The sequence below is a fragment of the Miniopterus schreibersii genome, assembly GCF_964146895.1.
Source record: "Miniopterus schreibersii genome assembly, chromosome: 1".
NCBI classification, from domain to species: domain Eukaryota; kingdom Metazoa; phylum Chordata; class Mammalia; order Chiroptera; family Miniopteridae; genus Miniopterus; species Miniopterus schreibersii.
The window spans coordinates 126,238,591-126,262,010 of NC_138101.1; the positions used below are offsets into that span (position 1 = coordinate 126,238,591).

The 23,420-nt window shown below is 38.6% G+C and overlaps 1 protein-coding gene across 4 annotated transcripts in view; it reads right to left on the reverse strand.

Annotated features, from left to right (window-relative positions):
* Positions 1–23,420, reverse strand: part of NPAS3 (neuronal PAS domain protein 3) — an 819,123-nt gene that overhangs the window by 683,435 nt on the left and 112,268 nt on the right. The window lies entirely within an intron of this gene.

The following is a 23,420-nucleotide window of genomic DNA, read 5'->3' on the forward strand; positions in this document are numbered from 1 at the left end:
ACTCACCCTGAGGCCCTGGCCCTGTCTCTGGATTAGAAATTCAAAACAGCAGCCGAAATACTAGATTAGAAGTCCAAAAAAATTTTTTTCAAGTAATAATACTACTGTAACACAAATAACCTATACAAATAAAATATGAAAAAAACTTTTTACTTAAGTTTTAAATTAATAGAAGAATGTAAGGAAAATAACCATTAAATCAAACATAGCACAAATGCATTTTACTGTACATATACACATGAAAACATGATTTCTTTGTAATTGCTTAATCAAGATGTTCTTTAACCCATAAAGCCTATTAAATAAAGCCTCCAATGACCATAAAGAAAAATATACATCATTTTTTAACGTATAATGAATGACATGTCCAGTCTTGTGAGTATTACAGCCTTTCTGAATGTCACAGAAGAGAAAGTGTATTAACCTTGTACAGGGAGTGCAGGGAAAGCATGTTTGTAAAATATGTCAGGAGACAATATGCTTTCTACTCCTAGGAGACTGTTGGTAAATCTTTTTTATGAGAGCATTATGAGGTGAATAATTAACACTTCCAACTGAATGTTGACTACCATCATAATATTTAGTCAATGAATTGTTACAGCTGAGTTTTAACTCATAGGAAAGTAACTATAATACTTTCAATTGTAATAATACTTCAACATAAATCTAAAATAGAAGATAATGAATTCACTTCAAAATGTCTGCTCATACACTAGTGTTGGGTGTTGTATCTTACTGCATTAAAAAATGAAAAAATATCAACATAAAATGTCTTTTCAAGAAAAATTGCATACTTAATATTTTAATGGTTCAATTTCTGTGGCATAAATCTGCTAGGAAAAAAAGGAATTCCGCTCGCATTAAAGATCCACAAACCTTTTGGTTTAATCACACAACTAGTCTACTGTGGCCACTGTGGATGAATCATTCCATGGGAAGGGAGTACAGATTTCCCCATGTAAATCGGAAAAATCAAGCAATCCAGTGAGTTTCATAAGAATGACCAATAAATTCTCCCCTTCCAGAGAAGGCTGTGGCACTGCTGGGGGTGAGGGCACTTTAAAGCATCATTAGCTGATTGTGAACAAAGAATTGCCCTTTTCTCCTTCTCATAACTTCTTCCAGGGCAGTACCTTTCAGAGAGTCCAGTTTAAACATAACAGGTTAAGTGGACTATCAGCGAACAAGGAAATAATTTTAATAACCAAATAACTATATAGGATTTGTTTCAGTTTCAAATAATGTTATTTCTCCCTCCTTCTTCATCACTGGAAAGATTGGAGATATAAAAATTACCTTGGGATAGATATATCTCATTGAACTTGGTACCAAAGCAGCAAGTGCAGGAGAAGCCAGCATAGGGTAATTTTCCTGTTTATGTGTTTTGCACTTTTCACAGGATAAGAATATCATACAAGAGTCAAGTGAAGAACTACAAGGCCCTTCTGGATGAAGGCCACCTTTAGCTTACTTCTGGTGTCAAATGTTTTTCATATCTTATGGCAAATCCATCATCTTCAAGATCCCTAGTTTGTACAAGAGTCAAGTGAAGAACTACAAGGCCCTTCTGGATGAAGGCCACCTTTAGCTTACTTCTGGTGTCAAATATTTTTCATATCTTATGGCAAATCCATCACCTTCAAGACCCCTAGTTTGCTTTCCCATCACTGTAATAATAGGTATTTGCCCAAGGAATCAACACTGGGTTCTCCAGTACCATGTGTCTACAAGACACATTCCCATATGAGGGCAGACAGTTTCCACAGGTATCTGATGTACCCTCCTTCACGCCCATCAATTTCCCTGCGACAAGACCAGCTATGACCTCTCTACACTCAAAGCAACCTAAGGGCCTCTCCTCTTTGCTACCCACCTCCCTTCTTGCATATTCCAGGGCTTAGAAAAATGTTCTCAGGGTATCCTGGCCAACAGACTCAGGGTAGGCAGTGTCAAAGAATTTTTAATATTTTTTTAATGGGTTAGCCTACCTCCACCTATAACACTGTTTTGTGGGAAAATTCTTTTAGGATTCCAAACCACTAACTTCCTAACTCATAGAATATAACCCATTCCTAAACTGAGATTTTCTTGTACTGGATTTAATTAACTGTTGGAAAAAGTGATGCCCCCACTCATACGTATGCCTTCCTTTAGACTGACCTCAGGGAAATTCTTATTAAACCAGGAAACTTACATGGCTGGTTCCCCAATCTGCACTTAACACAGATCTAAGCATAGAGAGAAAATTGTGAGATTGCCTCAGCTATGTACTCTATGAATCCTTATTACTAAATATTATTAGTGATAATATTTCATCAAAACAGATGGTGGTATTGATGGCATTAAAACTAAGGTCAATTCAATAGCTTAATAAATTTGGAAATAAATTCACAAAACTATTTTTGCTTTTGGTGATACAACTACATCACCTCAAGGGAATGACAGTGTTAACCACAATTTCTCAGGACTGTCAGTGGTCTTCCAGGAAAAAAGAAGAGCATAGATTCCTGGCTCAATTGCTGTGGGTACAGAAATGAGATGGAGAGAAACTGGCATCCTCGCCTCACTCAGAAACCCGGGGGTCCCATGGTGTTTCTGCACATTGGGGAACCTCCTGGGATTCTGTGCTCAGGAATACACTGACTACAGAGTAAAACTGGAGATCCTGCCAATCTTTGAGAGGCTCCTAAATACCAGACGTGGCTTTTTACCCCTCAATGAGAGAATGACTCATACATAAGAAGTGTTAAGATTTTATAGGAAAATATAGAGTTTGTTCAAACTGCCGCCTGCCCACCCTCTTTCTGCACTATTTCCCCGGGAGGTAAAAGAGAGCCCTATCTTCCCCTCCTTCCCAGGCAATGTTTCTAAAGGGAAGTAAACTTACAGCATGTTCAGCCTAGGAGAGAGAGGCAGAGGATCGGGAACTGGCTCTTCCCATCATCCCTACAGTTCAAGGGCACAGCTCTCTCCTTAAGGAAGCTGGCAACCAAGAGTTGCCAACATAGCTCCTACTTCTGTTAAGGTCCAGTTGGATTTTCAGTGATTTGGGCACATAAATCTAATGGCCACATATTATCACCTTTACTATCATATGACTGCATAAACAGTTCATCTCCTTCTCTGCTATAGAGGAGGGAAGGCAAAGTTGCTTTGATTAATAGTAACAGCTATAATTTACAGAGTATTAAATGCCATAAGCAGTGACTTGTGCTAAGTGTTTAAGTACAACATAGTGTTTAAACCTCACAACATGGTAAGGTAGGCCTTATTACTTGGATTATACCAATGAGAAAACAGTCTAAGAGAGATTCAGGAACAAACCCCAAGTCAACAAGGAACATAGCTGAGATTTTGAACGTGAGCCGGCCCCAAAGCTGGTATTTCTAACCACTGCTCTACACTGCCTGCCCCAAGGAGTCATTTCTTAAGTGCTAAGTGCTAGAATTCTGATAAATACCACTCATTCAGGTCTTTTAAATTTTATGACATAAAATCTACAAGAGAGAAATATAAATCAACAGAGCAAAATACAAGTGTTAAGATACACTATGATATAACAAGAGTTCAGAAAGAGCACACTGGATAGGGTCTGGAAAAGGCTTTGAAATCAAGCCTTCAAGGTCTACAGAAAAACTAGATTTTCAAAAATAAAGTCTAAATGGCTTGCCAAAGTCACATTAGCTCTTCCCTTTGTTAACCAGCTCCAGCCTTATGTGCCTTCCCTCTGGCTAGGCCTTCCCTTCTTATAGCTAAGGCCTTCCATGTCTCAAAGGCAAACAGATCAAGATTTTCTTATCAATATGATTGTTTCAGGGAACACAATGAGATCCAAGCATTTTAAAATTTCAATCAGTCCAATTCTCATTGGACTTGCCTCGATTCTCTTGGGCCATCCATAAACCAGTCAGTCACTACCCCTTACAGAGTACCAACTGTATTTATAACACAATTCTCCTTTCCATGGATGCTTTAACAGTACTTATTTCTCACTGGCATGACCACTCATTGGGGACAATTGATCTTTTAATAAATCTTTAAAGAGAAATCATTGCAAGTTCGGCCTTTCAGGAAAAAGTCCTATAAATCAGCCTAAGGTAACAATGTAAGTTTGCCCTCCAGAGCATTCCATTTTGCTAGCACCAAAATAACCCAAAATACAAAAGTGTGCCCCAAGGATTGTCATTCAGAGTGGTTCAATACAAACTGATTCATGGGCACTGAGGGCTGCAAAGAGGTGGTTCCCCTTGGCCATGAAACTAGACACCTGCTGTCCAGTTCTGGTGAATAAAGAGGGGAGAGTGAGGGAGAAGAGTAGCAGCAGGAGTTCAATTAATCCTGGACAGCAGCAGTCCTCGGTCCAGATTAAACCACAGATGCAACAAGCTTAAACCAGGGGATGTGCAGGTTTGAGGAGACGATGTTCGTCATGCAGGAGCGGTGCAAATGGGCTACAGGCTGGGGGGAAAGGCCTAATGTTGATTCCTTCTCACCTGGCCCTGTAGGAAAAGCCTGTTTACACAAAACAATCTCTTTGTAGTAAATGGGAACACACAACAATGCACGGTAGCAAGTTAAAATTAGAGTTGGAACAGCTACTAATCAGCTCACATACACTTTAGTACTTGAGAATAAGCTAAGAAAAAGTTGGCCTCTTTTCCTCCTAAACTGGGGAGGTATTTCAGTTCTATAGGTCTATGTTGACTGCTTTGGGCTTTTATTTTTAAAGTTCTAAAGTGATAGCAGTGATTTCTCATCTACCACTTGATGAGTATGTTCAAGGAACACTATTCCCATCAGATAAAAGTGTTCTGCAGACAAATGTACTTAGGGAAACACTACATGACACAGTTCCCTTCCAGGGATTTCACCATGAGCTCAGTTCATTAGTGATGCACATTACTGGTAAAGAAGCCCCTCAGATTTGGTCACCCAGTGTTTCCCAAACCAGCACCCATTTTTCAAATAACACCTATTAAAAGCCTGTGAAAATCACTTGGGAAACAGTACTCAGAAAGCAAAAGCAGGTGAAAAGAAATGATAACACTTCCTCTGCTAAGCAAGGCTTGACCAAGGACCAGAGTCAAGTATAAACAGAATAAACAAGCTTTTAAAGACTGCCACAGCCTCCTGATGGGCTCCTACAGGCAGTCTCTTCTTTCAGATCTTACAAGCTTTTCCTGTGATGTCACTTGTTTCCTATGCAACAGCCTCCATGGCTTCCTCCTGTCCAGGCTATGTCCAATTTTGCCTCAAAGTTGTTGTTCATGAGGCTCTCTCATCTCACATGTATGCCCCAAACCCCAAAGCCTTTGAGGTTTTCTCCAAAGGCTTTCTCCAATTTTCACTCTTCTCTGAACTTCATTGTTCTGTTAGTGGCAAGGCTCACTGTAGCACTCAGTTACATACCTATTCCCCTATGTGCCATTACTTATTTCCCAACTATGGGTAGTTACCGATATATTTGGAACTTTCTTTATTCATCTAAAAGATTAGATTGAACTATGTGCCCAGTTCAAAACACTGATCTTATAGAAACCTTGTTTCCCCAGCAGCACAATATGTAGCTTTCAGTTTAAGAAAAAGCACAATTCAGGATTCAAGGTAGTGAACCTTGAAAATATATGTATATAAGGTATGTGTACGTGAGAGTTCATTCTATTCTGGAGGAACAAAAACGTGGCAATCAAAGGAAAGCATTTTCTGTATAAATGACTATTTCACCCTCCAGTGAAGAACAGTACTGCCAATAACCCCACCATAGCTGCAGAAGAAGGCCATCTGAATGGTCTCCTAGTACTCTGTGTCTGGTTGTGTCTACACAATTACTGGCATAGGCAAACTGGGGTTTAAGACTCACAGACAAGTAGATATTACAAGCAAAATAGCAGTTAGGCACTTACATTTAGCAATATAATTTTAGAGGTCTCATACAATTTGTTAGAAATATTGATTTAAGTAATTCCCAATTATTTTCTGCCATTAAATCTAATTAATTCTGTTAGAGAAATCCTTATTCTAACGTAATTTTACAAAATTTCATAGGTTTAAGAAACATGAGAAATGTTATACTGCCCATTCATGTCAAAAAATTCTTCCTTCCTATTTTTATATAATGCTGAGAAACAACAGTTTGTTCTCCAAGAATTTTTTTCTACCCCACCTTAAATACAAGTGGACTTGATATTATATCAATTGTGTTACTCTAAGGTTATTTCACTCAGAGAGAAAAATTCTCTGATATAAATCTTACAGTTTTGCTATCTCTTTCTTAATCTGTATCTGACTTTCTATGATTTATAGAAATCTATGGTTCACATGGTTCTAATTTTTGGTCAGACATGAGTGTGTACTTTTCCCAGTGATTCTAAATTGAATGATTACCGTAATGATTATCGCAGATAGCAATGCAGGCACCTCTCCAGAGAAGGAATCATCACAATATTTTGGGAGCCATTTCAAATGCAGTCTTCAAGCTCAGAATAGACAGGAGAATTCATTTTATTTCTGAGCCTGAAGCCAAATAACAACTACCTGCATATTACTAAGGAAAAAGTGCTCAATTAACTCTACCCTTGGGATTAGGAAGCAAATGTACATCTAATATTTCTCTGATTAGTCACAGTTCCATCATTCGAGTAACAGTACTACATGCATTTTCAATGAAGATTCTGGCAGTAAAAATAAAGGATATATTTCATATAAACTGAAGCCAAAAGGGGCAAAATATCTGCAATGTTTTGAGCAAAGCAACACTGACTCACTCTAAAACACTATTTAAGGTACAATAACCTATAATTAAATCAAGTCTTGAGAGTGGTAAGTAAAAGAAAAGTGTTAATTAGTAAATTAGTAAAAACACCATTTTTAGAGTGGAAAAGTTTTCTTTTACACTTTTAAACATTTACAAAAATTTCTTGGTAAGGTACAATTTAGAATATTTATGGAAGCTTGACTTACGCTTTCTTAAAAAAAATTCACAGCACCTTTCATCCAATGAGCTCAGTGTTCTGTAGAATACATTTCTTCATTTCCCCCCAAAAGTAAAACAATATAAAATAGAATATACGGCATCAGAGAGAACATTCAAATACAGGGCAGAGGAAAGAACATCCTTGGAGACAGGGAGCATCAGCAACACAATCCGCTGACCAGGACTAACACTGTTCCAAACGAGGAATCACGGGGATATTCGGAGCTGCCTCTAGCACCTCCTTAGGAACTTTGTTCAACTGTCACCTTCTCAGTGAGGCCTTTCCTGGCCACCTCATTTAAAATTACAAATCCCACCGGATCTCTGGGTCTCCTTAGCCCACTCTCCTGCTATGGCCATCTCCACAGCCTGAATCCCCTTCATATATACCCTAAAATTGATCCATTTGTTTATTGTCTGCTAATTCCATATGAATGTAAGTGCCACAGGGGCCCACACTTTTGTCTGCTTTATCCACTACTGTACCCCCCAGTGCCTGGCACCTAGTACGTGCTCAATAAATAGTTATTACATGAATAAATAGCATCAAGCCTCTTTATACCAGACATCCAAAGTCCTGGATATCTTTCTGAGTGTGCTTTGAAATGAATGTAGAAAAAACTCTTGCAGAGAAAAAATACCGCACACTAAAAAATTGTTCTTATAAAGTTATAGACATTTTTTAAAAATATGTTTTATTGATTTCGGAGAGAGGAAGAGATGGGGAGAGAGAGACAGAAACATCAATGATGAGAGAGTCATTGATCGGCTGCCTCCTGCACGCCCCCTATGGGGGATCGAGCCCACAACCTGGGCATGTGCCCTGACCAGGAATTGGACCATGATCTCCTCCTGGTTCATGGGTCAAAGCTCAACCACTGAGCCATGCCGGCTGGACACATTTTAAAAATAAGTATCTGGCATTTATACCCAGTTGAAAATATTTTTTGTAAGTAACATATTGCTTTGGATTAATCAGATAAAGATGAAAGTCAAGAATTTTGCCAACAGTGTTTCTTGCTAACATTACTCAGTTATGCCTGTCAGCTCAATATATTGCATATGAAGGATATCTTGTTAAAACAACTGTTGAAGGCAAGTCGTGTCATATCAGCCACACTCTGTACCCTATGGGAACTCAAATGTTCCAAAGTCTGTGTTAATATAATCTTGCTGCTCTGTTGAGCTAAGGCGAAAATCAGTTTTTCAGTGCCATGTAAGGCTTTATAAAAGGACCACATTATCTATATGTCTTCCAGAAATGAAGGAAAGCCGTGGTAAGGGATTATGCTGAATCAATTTAAGAAGGTAAATATTGTTAACAAATACCATAAAATAACCTAGTAAATGATTCCCATCTCCATTTATCAACTAACAAGAAGTCTATACTCTTCTGTAGTAATTGGTAACGTGGTATCTATGGGAAAACAAAATCCCCCAGCTCCAGGGCTCCAGGCGGCTTTTCATCATGAAGCTCGGTACTTTCTAACCCTGGGCAATTCGCTATGCAATCCTACAATTCTCCTGCAATTTTTTCTCGGGATGTGAGGTCTTATTTTTGCTAATCAACCTCTGCTCTTTATAAATGATTTGATGACAAAAGACAAAGACCCTTGATTTTAGGTGCTGGGGAGGACTGAAGAGAGACAGTGAGAGAATGAAAGAATGGATTTTCTCTCTTAATGATATTTCAAGTCTGGTGGGAAGTACAGAAAATGTAAAAATGCATATTACTTACAAAACTGTGCGCTTGTTTCATTAGCAGAGAATTTTAAAGACCAATGCTGATTATTATAGAAATAGACATAAAACTGTGAAAGATTTAAAAATTGTGTTTAATTTTTAATGTAACTCAATCTGATTCCGCTAATTAACAGAATACAAAACTAAATCTCAACATGTTAGAGGTTAAATAAAATACAGATTCTTATGGACTCTGTAAATACAGTTTTTAAACATTTACTAAATTGTAAAGTTATTTATTAGCATTCATTATATCATTGCCTCCCTAAACAAATATTTTAGAAAAGTTATTAACTTACAGTTGTAAGTCCTCTGCTATATGCCAACTCCGTTGCCAATATTTAGCATAAAGGATGCAGCTTTCTAAGTGTTTCTGTTGACTAACAGAAGCTTCTATAAAATGTGCTGCTGCGATGACTGGCAGGTGGACCAAGGAGACTCCGGCAAGCTCAACTAAGAGAATCTAGCATTATGTACAATGGCGATGGCAGCTTCGTGACAAAGGAAAAGGAAAGGACAGCAAGTGTAGGACATGCCTTAGGAATGGGTGAAGGTCATGAAGAGCTTTAATGATATCTCTATGAAATTAAGAAGAAAATATGATTTCAAAACAAAGAATTAAAATGTTTTAAAATGATACAAGCCAAGATGCTTGACATACTGCTAATGCCAATAGAGTCAGCTTCCCTTTCAGGATACTCATACTCGTGTTCTTTAAACTCATCTAACTTGATGAAAATGTAGGACTTTATGAAGATCCTGGCAGCCCAAATATTTCTTTAGAACTCAAACATCATTTCTAGCAATAACTACACAAAGCCTTGAAAGAGTTAAGTTGGAATTCCTACAAAAAAACAGTGTATAAAACTCCTGTCAGAATTCCTACAAAAACTTGGTTAGCCCTGGGATTCTTATGTTCCAATAATCAATGCACCCTTATGATTTAAAAGGTACAAACCTTCACCTCACATAATAGACCATCTCTCTAGAGAGGCTTATATACTGAGGCAGAAAATAAAATACAACACTTCAATTACAAATTCTAAAAATACTATTATTAAAATGGGATTTTTTTCCTCCTCTATTATTTATGTAGATAACGGTAGGAATCAACTTAATAAGGGTGTGAATCTAAGAGTTCATAATAAACAGATTAGAAAAATGTTATGGCAAAGTTCCCCTCAATATGGTGGCCATCAAAAGTGACTACTCATCACACAAGTTGGTTCTGCCATTAGCAAGCACATCTTCACCGTTGTTCTCATGCAGTGACCTAGCTTTAAGAAATGATGTGTCTGCCATGCCTGCACCATCACCTCCAACATGCACGTGCTGTGCTTGACTGGTACCCTGATCACAGGCAACATTTACTAACAAACAGAGCTGAAGGTCATTATTCGTTGATCGCTAGTTTATGTTACCCATCCCTGTCCTATAATGTTAACATGTATTTGTTTCTTATATAGTAAGATATCACACGGTGGTCATTTCTTATAATTAACCCATCTATGAACCATTTTTGGCTGTCTATTCATGCCCAAAAATGTTTTCATGAGTTCTTGAGCTCTGCCAATATATATAACTTTTAAAAATATTTCCTGATTGAATCCTGTTGAAGAATGTAGGTAATCATATAAACCACAGCTAGCATCCTGGATCTAAAATAGTGCTTCTCAAACCTTCTGGTCTGTAAGTCACTTTCATGAGTCCGGAGACCACATGATCCCTCTACCCAACCCCATGTTCACATCATAGCCCTTCAATAAATCTTGAAATTGTCAATGCTTGTGCAAATAGAAGATTTATATAGTCTTCTCACTTCTTGAATATTACAACACTCTCATAACATATCTCATCCACTCCATGCAAACAAAGAGGCTAGAAAAACCCCACATACTCCACTATTTCTCAACTCAAATTCTGCAGTACCTCGAAACCATACAAAATGCCAAATCCAAATTCCTGTCTTCTTCTTCAAGGTCCCATGAACCTTATCTCTTCTTATTTCTAGTCAACCCTAAACACAAACTCTTGTTTCCATCCTCTGTCATTTACAAACATGGCTTGTTCATTCCCATCCATTATGGGCCAGCTTAAGTGCCACTTTCCCCAAGAAGGGTTTCCCAGCTCCCCACAGCCATATATGATCATTCCTCTAGACTCACAGAGAACCAAGAGACTTATACCATTCTTAAGGCACTTAGCATACTCTGTCTTGTAACAAAAGCACTTGTCATGCTCTAGCCCCATGCCCTGATTTAATTTCCTTTATACTATAGAACACTACTTTTTAATCATATATATCTGCAAATGTTCTGCCCTCCTCAATCAAGTATAAAACTCCATGCTGTAGGGATGCTAGATGCCCTGCTTGTCACTGAATATCTAGGGCCTAGAACAATGCCTGGCACTTAGTAGGTGTTCAGTAAATATTTATTATATCAATGAATTATAATATATCTTAGTTCCCTTGCTGGCCTGATACTTCTTTGAGACTGAGGAATGTCTATGATTTCTCACAAATGATGATAAATATTTCCTTGAAAAATGAATATTTGTCTCTGAATGGAGCCAAGTAACTTTCAAAACTACCACATCCTCCCCCAATACACTGCATTTTCCCCAAATAAAGCATCACCAAGCTGTCTAGTAACTAAGTTGGAATATAAAAAGCCAGCAATGATGTCACCACCATTTAAATAATCCTTGTCTAATGCATTCTATTTTCTGTTTCGGAATACATATAACATAAAACTTCTTTGAGGTTGTAGAAGTTATTAGAAATTTTAAACACTGAAATACATATATTTTATTTTATGTATATATTCTTTAATTTTTTTATTATAACTAAAATACCAATTATAATATGGGTAACAAATAAGTCTACACAAAAAAATATCATGCGCCAAGGATCCTGTCCCATAAAGAGAGAGACTAGATGTTGAATTCATAAACTATAATTTGAAGAAAACCAAAAAATACTGGCTCTGCTGGATACCATGCCATGTGCGCAGGTTTCCACACAGACCTAACAGTTCCATCCTGACCCACAGCCTTTCCTGCTACTTCAGTTCTAAACAAAGATTTATGTGAAATTGGTTCCAGCTTGTGGTGTCGGTTAGAATGGGACCACCTAACCCATGTTCACTTGTGCTGGGCCCCCTGGGGAAGGGCACAAGCACAGTAGCCCATGCTTGAAACAACTTAAGTATTCAGTGTATTTCTATTGTAAAGATATTTCATATTTGTTAAATTCTATTTGCAATATATTGTGTCTTCTGCATGCATAATATATAATACAGTGATTTCCAACACATCAATTTGTAAATAATACTTATATAATTGAAACAATTTTCTAAATGAAATTTTAAATCTTTCTCCTTTTGGGGTGGTGGGGGGAGGTATTCCCACCAATTAGTCTAGAATATTACAATTAAAGAAAATATTAATAATTTCCTATTTAAAAGAAAAATTGAAACACATTTTTAAAAAAGATACCAACAGAGAATCTCTTCCACAGAAATATGGTGTTAACCTAGAGTTTCAAGCATAACTACTTTATATTGTACTTCTTATTGACATAATTTTTAGAATAAAGTTTTTTTGGGTTTTTTTCAGCTGTTATTTTGACTCAGTTGTATGGGCTTAACTCTACGTGACACATGAAATTAAGACTCCATTCAATATTCTTTATATAGATTCTGTCATTTTTGTGCTTCATAAATGTTAAACAGCAAGTAACAATGGCATTAATCCATCTAATTAAGTAAATTTAAAATGTTGTAATTACCCATTTAAGAAATGTCATAAAATGTCTACATTCTAGCTATTGCTCTAGAATGAGGAGGAGGAGGAGGGAGATTTGCATTGCTGTTACTGGTTGTTTTAATAATCTTAATTATTGCACTTAGTTTCCTGAATATGTCTATATCTCAAAGTGATTAAAAGACTCAACGTGAATATTTACTGCAAAACATTAGCCTTATGAAAACGTTTGGAACTGCTTATTTGAACACTAAATTGGGTCACTCCTAAAGTGCATGAACAACCTAATCATGGTTTATCTGTATCGCCTTATGACCGTGTAAGAGTTGACCTAGAAGTGTTTCTGGAGAGCAGAAAGCTATCTTTTCTATTCAGTTCCATCTGTCTTTTTACCAAGTTCCATGCAAATTCATTGATGGAAGCTCAAAAATATTAATGATGACAATGGTGGTGTTCCAAATGATAATAAACCACTAGTTTACTCTGAGGTTCAATGGTTCGATCAGAATCACTTAATAAACAGCAAACTGATTATAGGATAACCTTCTAGGTAAATGTGTGATGGAGGCAACTTGTGCCCATTAGGTGGTCTAGTCTAAATCTAGGGAAGTGAATAGATGCTGAAATTACTACTTTTCACACACATTAGTAAGACCAAATATGCACTTTCAGTCCTGCCCTGTCTAAATTTTCATATTAGAAAAATATTTCTGAATCTGCATAAAAAGAGCACCCATACTGTTACATAATTCAAAAAGTTATTATCAATAGGCTTTAATTTACTTATATCTACATAGCACAAACTCCCTCTTCAGCATCCTTTGCGCTCCATCACCTTAAATAGCTCACATTCCTACTGTGGCCGTGCCGGCCTTTGCTCTCTGGACGCCGGTGACTACCCCGCACTGCATGAACGCAGGGCAGGCCCGGGCCAGGGCGGGCGCGCAGCCTTCCCGCCCGCAGCCTCACGCTCTGACCTCTCTGCCACGTGCTAGGGTCATGGGCGACGTAGCCGGGCTGACTGCAAGCTACTTTCAGACAACGATCCACAAAGTTCATCAGAAGGACTTCCCTGTTCGGCATTTACCTGTCATTCACGGACAGCCACTGTCTGCGTTGCCATCGAGGATATAGATGGGAGGGGGGACACTGAGCCCACACAGAACCCGAGCGCCCCGCTGAAGGGCCAGGTGCAGCGAAAGCAGAACGAAGCTGCTCTGCAAACCTCCTCGGACACTGCAGAGTCTGCAGGAGCTCCACAGCTGCCACACACTGCTCCTTGCTGGATCTGAAGGCCAAATTAGTTGCTGATAATAAGAGGGATGAAAGGGGAAACCATCACATACCGGGGCAAAAAAAGAAAGGCGGGAGGTATTAGGTATCAAAATATAAACATTGAGGGGAAAATAGTAATTTCCTGTATTTGGGCAAAAAAATGATATTCCCTTCTTGAGGTGATATCCTTGCTTTTATATACTAAGAAAGTCATATCTATCCTGAAAATTATTTTTCTCATTTTAATATGCATTCAACATTTTAAGCTAAAAAATAATAAGAAAACATTGACTTTTTTCTGTTAGGTATTTAAATGCTGTTTGCCAGCCTGTCAATCAAATATACTCTGAGGGGATGCTGACCAGCCTCCATGCCCACCCCTAAAGAGAGACAGCTAATCAGACTGATCATAATACAATTCTCTCATGTTATTTTTTAACCATCAGCTAGAAAGCAAGGCTTGCTATAAACCTTCTTACATTTACATTATCCATGCAACTTGGCAGGCCTTAAACATAGGTGTTTAATGGAGGAAAGTCACTCCAAATGTTAATCCTCTTTGAACCGATTTTTCCTGAACACTTACTTGGGAATGGTAAATACTATTTTAGCATTTACTATGTACCAAACATTGTTCTAAGAACTTTACTTGTATTAGTTCATTTACTCAACCATAGTAAACCCTACAAAAACATTACCGTCTTGTCACAGGTGAGAAGGATGGGGAACAGGTAGCTTATGAAATTTGTTCAAGGTCACCCAGCAAATAAATAATGGAACTAGGGTTTGAATACATCAGTTTCCATCAAAGCCTGTGCACTTGCTCACTACCTTAAAGTTGCCTCTACCTGCATTCAGCACTACTAAAGAGAGAGGACATCAGTGGCCTTTAATATACCTTAAGAAGGTCTGCAGAGTGAATCAGTGAATAAATCTCTTTAAGGAACTTGAAATCTTACTAAGGTATCACACACACAGACTTTAATCCTTCTAACTTTTGTAAGTTTATGCCATGCCTCACCTCTGTTTATGGGTTCCTAAAAGGTATTTATTTGCATATATATGACTGAGTGGCACCACACACGTGACACAGAGTAAATGATGCATTAGGATTTAATCTTGGATTCAATATTGACTGCCCTCTCTCTTTTATATCCCTCCTCAATCCACACCGTCAGGAAATTCTGTCGGCTCTTCCTTCAGACCACAAGAACCCAAATTCTTCTCACCACTTCCATTTCCACGCCCATGGGATGAGCCACCATGATTATGGTAGCATTCTCCAAGCAAGTCTCCCTTCTTCCACCCTCAGCCCCCTGAAGCATATATATGCTCAGCTAGCAGCCGGACTCACTCTAAAAAGTAGGTTACTTCTTAAGTCAAAATCCTCCCATGGCCCCATTTCAAGTAGAAGGCCTGTGTGCTGGCTCCCTATTACCTCTCCCACCTGTCTCCTGCTCCTGCCCTCCTAGCTCATTCAGATTGGCCTCCTGTGTTCCTCACACGCAGCTAAACTCTTCAGCTTCAGAGCCTTTGCAGCAATTGTTTGCTCTGCCTGGAATATTTTCCCCTAGCTTTCTGGGTGCCTAACTCCGCTTCCTTAGTCTTAGCTCAAATGCCATCTTTTAAAATGGGATCTCACCTATTTGAATCCATAACTGACACATCTTCACCCCAGCACTACGAATTCCTTCTTAATCTTCTATATTTTTGTCCATAGCACTGACCACCCCTAACAGAATATATGACTTACTTGGTTTTTAACGTTTGTTGTTTATTGTCTGTCTCTAATGCCCTCTAACTTTGAGGGCGGAGATTTTAGTCTTTGTTCACTAAACAGTAGTTCCTGGTTATAGAAGGCACCCAATGAAAGTGAATAAATTAAGAGAGGAAAGAAAGCTCTGTGGGTGGAGCAAAGACACAGAGTCGGCGCATGTACTTTGCCTACCAAGACTTAACTGAACAGGTTTCATGGACAGGAGCAGAGAGCTTGTGCTGAAAAATATCTCTGGGGAGAAGGGGAGGCTGAGAGGCAGATTAGAGCAAGGCTAGTGGGTTTTAAACACTAAGTTAATATTATAGAAGCCATGTAGTGAGAATGAGAGTCAATGATTTTAAGCAAATATGTTAGAAACAGTATTTTAATCTGGTAGCTATTTATAAGGTTTCCCAGAAAGAAAAATGTTTGCACTCTCTTACACGGTACTTTGTATACGGTAGGATTCAAGTGTTTATTTAATATAACCGAACTGAGATAGAAGATAAGACTAATTAGAAGACCAACAATCTAGGCATGAAATAATAGCTTAGATTAGAGAGATGGAACAGAAAAGCAGCATTTTTAAAAGAAATCATTCTATAAAACGATATTTGTGACAACAGGGAAGCAGAATGGAAGACGATTCCAAGAGTGTGTCTGAATGGCTAGAAAAATCAAGATAACGTAAAAGAAGTACAGGGCAGAAGAGAATCATTCTAAGGAAGATACTGAGTTCTGGTTTTTTATTTGTTTTGATTTTGTTTTTTAAATATATCTTTATTGATTCCAGAGAGAGGAAGGGAGAGGGAGAGAGAGATAGAAACATCAATGATAAGAGAGTCATTGATTGGCTGCCTTCTGCACGCTCCCTACTGGGGATCAAGCCCGCAACCCAGGCATGTGCCCTGACCGGGAATCGAACCCACGATCTCCTGGATCATAGGTCGATGCTCAACCGCTGAGCCACGCCAGCCTGGCTGGAGTTCTGTTTTGAGGGGACTGAAAGCTGTGGAGTTCTGTTTGGGGGGCTGGCTGCACTGGCCTGGGGAGAGCTGGAGACCAAGGTCTCACTTTGCAGGTGGGCCGTGCCATGCCACGCCGCAGCTGTGGGAAATTCTTCAAATCGCTTAACCTCTTTGTTTAGTTGGTTGGTTTGGGGATTTTTCCATGTAAAATGTAGATAAAACACAGTTGAGTGGGTTGCTTTGAGGATTCATTGGCACTGTCCATGGAAGTGCCTACAAATTTCTGGTTATTTCATGTCACGGTTGATGTAAAAATGGATCATAAGTACAAACATTAAGTACTTTGGGAATATAAAGCTGGAGTTTGGAAAGAGGTGGGGCTTGAGATAAAAACTTGGGATTCATCCATTTCTGTGTGATAACTGTAGTGTAAAAACAGGTGAAATTTCCAAAAGGAGACCTAATTGCCCCCATACTGGAGAATGCACTGATTTGCACAGAAAGGGCGCTAAATGTATGTTTTTAAAATGACTAATGTTCAAATATGACAAACTTCCCTCTATAGGTAAAGCTTAAGTTCCTTGTGATCTTATTATTTTAAAGAAACAGATTTCAATCGAGCATCCTTGAGCAGAAAATGGATGTTTTTCTGTCATCCAGCTGAAAGGGGAAGAACTGCTGGGTGAGACTGACCTGGATTTGTCTGCGATAAAGTCACCAGATTAAAATTTATATGCTGGGTAAGTTGAGCACCCTCTCTGAGCCTCCATTTTCTTGAGTGTAAAATGAGTATATAACCTACCTACTTCAAATATGGTTGTTTGGGCCAAATGCAACAATGCCTGGAGACCACAGAACACCACAGTTGCAACATGTTACTTTTTTTCCTTCTGATTTTAGCCCCATCAATTACTAAAACCTACTTCAGTCTCATTTATATTTCTGCATATGGAAAATCAGCCAACACAGAAGCAGGAATGTGAAACTGAAATATCACTCACTGTCAAGAGTTAAAACTTGTTGTCCCAGAAGGATCAATTTAGCCTCACAATGAAAGGCTTCAGCATCAATGAGTATTTCCTTTTGATGGCAGGATAAATGTAGCTGTATTCATTCTATTCTGTCTATACCTCAGAACCTCACATTTTGAGAACACTCTGTGTACCACAGCAATCCTTTGTGTCCTGCAAATTTCTCCTGAACAGACCCAATAAAGGTATTGCGGTGCAAGTGAACCAGACTTGCCACTAGATCCCTGTAAAAATATACTTTACTTAAAATCTGCTGGCCCATAATTTTAGTTTTCTACTTTTCCTTTCCCTGAGGCATTTCACAAATACCATGATAAATTTTTTCTTTAAAGAAAAAAAATCAGCATTCTTTACTCCTACCAGCCCCATATAAATTGCTAAAAGAAGGTAAACAATCTTCCTATCAAATGCATTTATTGATCGTCAATTTTACAAGATCTCAGGAACTCTCCCTATCTTCCACCCTCATCCCCACTACGTGTCTCCAAATCTCTCCTTTAAAAAACCTGGTGACATGAGTACCACTGCTTTCACTGATATTAATTCAAGACCTGGGACACCTAATGAATTTCTCCAGGGATGGGACTCAGAGCCTATCTTCCCCTTACAGGCCATCAAGCAGTTTGGCACTCCCTGGAAAAGGGTGCCTCTTCCCTGGAAGTGAGCAGACTTCCCTGTAGATACTGTAAGTGGATCTTCACCAGGAGATCCAGCTGGTGTCTAAAACACACAGGACAGGTGGCTTTGTGCCTGATGGAGCCATGCTAACTCAATTTCACTCCTTATACAGTTTGTTAGTGGAGATGGAGAGCGGAAACAGAAAGAATCATCAAAACTGCTATGCACCTCCTGGTTTCAAGACCAAGGCATGCAATGGCTGTGATTCACTTGAGCACCCCTGGCAGGCAGTAGTCAAGAAAATGATGCTGTTATAGAAGCTTATGTTGGCTGAAATGCAAGCAATGAAAACTGAGAATGAGAAATAGGCCTCTCCTCATTGGTACCTAGTGAGAAAGAGCAAAGAGTGAGGCTGTATATAGAATCTAATATATAAATACTATTGCATTTAGTATTTATTGCAGGGACCCTTTGTAACTGGGCTGAGGGAGATGAAGGGAAATTGGGTTTTAAATAAGATGCAATGATAGTCTATTTAATCACATAAATCTCAAGCACTCAATTCCAAAGAATCCCCACACTGATATGTGAATCACAAAGGCCTTGAGTTTGCAATGGAAAATCACTCACGAATGCTTTCCTTACAGGCTGGTCATTGAACCAAAATCCTCACAGGACCCAGACCTCTCTCTGCTTTGAGAACCAGATCAAAACATCTCAAAGCTGAACACAGTAAATAGAATTCTCTTTTTAAGCAACCTAGAAAATGACACAGCAGACGTGGCATGTGAGAGAATGAGTTTGTAAAGCAGCCAGAAAATTCCAGCTAATCACTTAACAGTTACTTCTCATACATATACATATTCTGACCTAAAAAAAAGTCCTACTTTCTTTAGCCCTCCACCCTTCTTACCATTAGATTCATCCTATAACTTCTGACATTATTTCCACACTTAAATGATGGGTTATCGAAATCAGAATTATTGAGGTGGTAGGAAGGATTTTTCTGCTGAAAATCTTATCACTAATGCCACTGATGAGTACACCACTGGTTCTTGCTGGAGGAAATTTAAATTCAAACAAAAGAATTAAAATTCCCCCAACAAGAAAGTGGTAAAAATTCAGAAAAGAGATACAAACTACACCAAGGAAAATATGCCATGTAAGAAAGGAAGTCTCTGCAGAGCATAGTTTCTATCTAGAAGTTGACCATACAGTTTCCTGCTTCCTCAACATACTTGCTCCTGAACAAGTCAGAACACTTGGACCCAGAAATTTCCAGCTGAGGCCACTTGTGGATGGACTCACAAGAAAATACCTATATACATGGATATACATCTATCAAAAGTATCGAAAGTGATACGCACGTAAATACACACAATTTTATTTAAGGACAGGCACCAAGTCAGCAGTGGTTACCTATGGGTAGTACAGTTACAAATGACAATGATGTTTTCTCTCTTTATGATCATCTGCATTTTCTAAATGTTCCAGAATAAAAATGTATTGCATCTCAAAAAGAGCTATTCCAAAAGAAAACAATAAAACTAATCTACAAATCCCCCATCCACCAACCCAGAACCATGGCACTGGGCCTAGTGAAAGGAAATCCCAAGAATATTCCCTCAATACAAGTTTGAAAGCCCAACATTCTGTGAGTTCCAAAGTAACACAAACCCAAGGCCATTTACCAAGGAGAGGACAGGGAATTCCTTCAATCAATAATAGTCAAATAAATCTTGGAAATAAAAGTTATGGGTAGGGTAAAGTTGAAACTATAATCTCATATCTTTGTTGTTGATGAAACTATTAGGGAAGATGGAGACTTGACTTGGGGTGGTAAACACAATACAATATACAGGTGATATATTATGGAATTATACACCTGAAACCTATATAATTTTATTAACCAATGTCATCCCAATAAATTCAATAAAAAACTATTAGGGGAAGGTATGCTAATTATATACCTTCTCATTAAAGGGGATAGATAAATCCTGGTGCTTTTTTAAGCACACTAATACATATTTTTTAACAACACATATTATGATACTTTTTATTATAAGTAGAATTTCCAAAATATTTTTATATACTTTTCCTAAGGAAGATATTTTCTTAAATTTCATAAGAATTTGAAAATTCTGATAAATGAAATTAATTTAACATAGATCCTGAATATCCCCTTTAATGGAGAACTGTACTTTGAATGCTAGGAAAATGTAAATTCTCACATTTATATTACATAAATAATAAGTGGCAAATATACACACAATTCAAGATTTATTCCTTTAGCAACTTTAAATTCTTCAACATTTTCATAGTCAAAATGGCTTGTCTTGCGGGTTGAATGCTTATTTCAATTTTGAAGATAAGAGCTCTATAAGATGAACAGTTGTACCCTAAATTAAATGAGTAACAGAGCAGTACTCACTTAGTGAATACTTATATGCCAAGCACCATTCTTAAGCATTTTTTGTGGTTTAGACCTTAGGCTCCTAAGTCAGGTAGGGGTTCAGCAAACTTTTTCTGTCAAGGGCAAAGATAGTAGACATCTGAAGCTTTGTGGGCCATATGGTCTCTCTCACCGCTACTCTGTCACCACTATAGCACAAAAGCAGCCATCGATGATGCATAAGTGAATGGGTATGGCTGTGTTCTAATAACACTTTATTTACAAAAACAGGCAGGGGAGAGGGGGAGCAGATGTGGCCAGTGGGCCATAGTTTGGTGCTGCTGATCCAAATTCCACCATATCCTACCTTCTCAACCTTGAATGAGCTACTTCAGCTCGGTAAGTCTCTGTCACCTGTAAATGGTGGTGATGATCATACCTAGTGTATAAGTTTATTATAAGGATTCTTTTAAAAATATGTTAAGCCATTAGCCCACTTCCTGATAGCAGTATCTGGTAAAATATTAGTAATATTAGTCACTATCATCTTCATCATCACATTGATCCTCAAAAGGACTAGGAGAGAGTTATTATTTTTACCCCCGTTCAGAGGTAAGAAAACAGAAGCTTAAAGAGTTAAGTAACTTAGCCACCATTCCACATCTAATAGATAACTGTAGGATTGGGATCAAACTCAGATCTGTTTCTAGGAGGTTTAACCATCTCTAGCAATGATTTAAAATTACTGTGTGGACTTGACCTCTCAAAATAGGTTGCTCATAGCCAAAGACTAAAGCATAATTCTTCCACCCTAATACATAAACTAAGTTCAAAAATTCACTGAAGACACATTTACACACTCAACACCCAGAACAAACTGTTCTTAAGGTGAGGAGAATTTATTAAAACCAGAGTTTATGTATAACTATGTGTTTGCCATATTATTTTTTAAATCTGGCACAAGCATATTAGTCTGTCTCTCTCTGAAACCACCGTTAGCGATTTTGAACACTGCAGTTCAACAGCATGCCTACAAAAGGTTCATTGTCGCTCTGTTCCTCTCACCTTGACCTTTACTTTCTGCTCTCAAGTTTCTAGAGTTCTCATACATATTGCAGGTGTGTCACAAACCAATTATTTTAAAAAATCTAGGCAGCCACTTCTCTCATAATGAAAATATACACTCTGGTGAAGCCAATTAATATTCTTCCATTTTAAATCATGCCTCCTGTGCCTGTCCGTTTTCCCTTTCTAGCATGCATTTATCTTGCATCACAAGTGGTCTGTGAGGAGAAAGACAACCATGGAGTACCTCCAGCCAGGAAAAGCAATGCATTTGTAGACAGGTCCTGAACTGGATTTCATATTGGGAGAGTCTTCCAAGACGTTTATAAATCAAAAATAACTTCAGACTACAAACAGCATGACTGCACATTCTTCCATTTAAAGCACACTAAATGAGTTTCTAAACAAAGGAGAAACTGAGGCCATGGGTAGTGGGTCACTCCCACAGCAGATTTCCTGCCTCTGGTCGAATCTACTTCCTACTCCAGAATGATTCCCTAACAGGCAGTTTATGCCACACTCTTCCCCTCCTGAAAACCCCCTCAGGGGCTCTCACAGGGGGACAGTCCACACCCAGGCCTTTGCTCCCCCTTCCTCTCCAGCCTCAACTCCTGTGACCCTTCTCCAGACCTACACTCCTCTCATGTACCATTTTTGATCAGCTACACCAGAAATATTTCTCTTTAAGCCCAAATCACTACTTTTCAAGCATCCTTCCCCCAAATTAAGAATCTCCTCCACCATGAAGATCTCAGGGCCCACCTTGACTATTAAAAACAACCCTTTGGTGGCTCCACTTCCATAGTTTGCACTCATTTCACTCATGGTACTGCTCACACACAATCCCAACTCCATATTTACATCTCAGTCTTCCAGGCTTCTGGAGGCCGGAGGTTTTCTTAGTCACCTCTCAGTAAATCGGTTTATGTATAACAGCACCTGACCCATGGTGACAACCAAAATGTGTATTAAATGACTGAATGACTTTTTAAGCTAGTCTGATGTTAGGCCCTAAATAGTACACCTTTGTGCCATCTACATTAGCAAGCTATGCCACTTCAAGACATTTACAGGCAAAGTCATTGGTGTGATGCTAAAATTAACTGGGAGAAACCATCAGAAGCCATGCTGAGATCTGAAAGGCATGATGTGGAAATTAGAATTCATCTGGATGTTCAAAGGCTTGAAGCAGTTCTTTCTACAAAGTTCAATGTCTGTTTAACATGCAGATGCTATCAGAGCTCTTTATGAAGAGTTCATTGTATATTTCTCTTTTTTTCAATTCTTTATTTATTGGTCCAAACACAGTGGCATAAATTATTCTAATGGGAGGAGGAGACGACTGTATAATAGCAATCAATCAATCAGATTAAACCACCAGCCAAGAATTTGCTGCTGCTGGAGCCTCCTTGACCTTTCCCTCCCTCCAGCACAGGTGAGCTTTATCCCATCCGCACCCCCAAGCAGCCAGCCTGACAAGGCGCCCCTCTTGTTCTCCTTAACTGGAGTAACACAGGCAAGTAGTCAGCATCTGGCACAGCACAACTGATTACAGACTGGCGAGTTCCTTCTTCAGTCTCCTCTTCACACCCCCAGAACATCTAACTTCCTTCTCTCTCCCGAGTCTGAATCGTCCCATTTCCAAACTTTGCTTCTTGGCCAAGCCCAGCCTTACCACTGCAGTGAGCAGGAGAACACCCACATTCTGGGTTTGTTCTTTTCAGGCAAGGGGAGGAGACATCACAGACTCCAATCATACATATACACACCCCACCAGCCCCAAATTAATTTCTCCAAACCCCCCCCCCTTTGTGGTGTCTGAAATTATTCAATT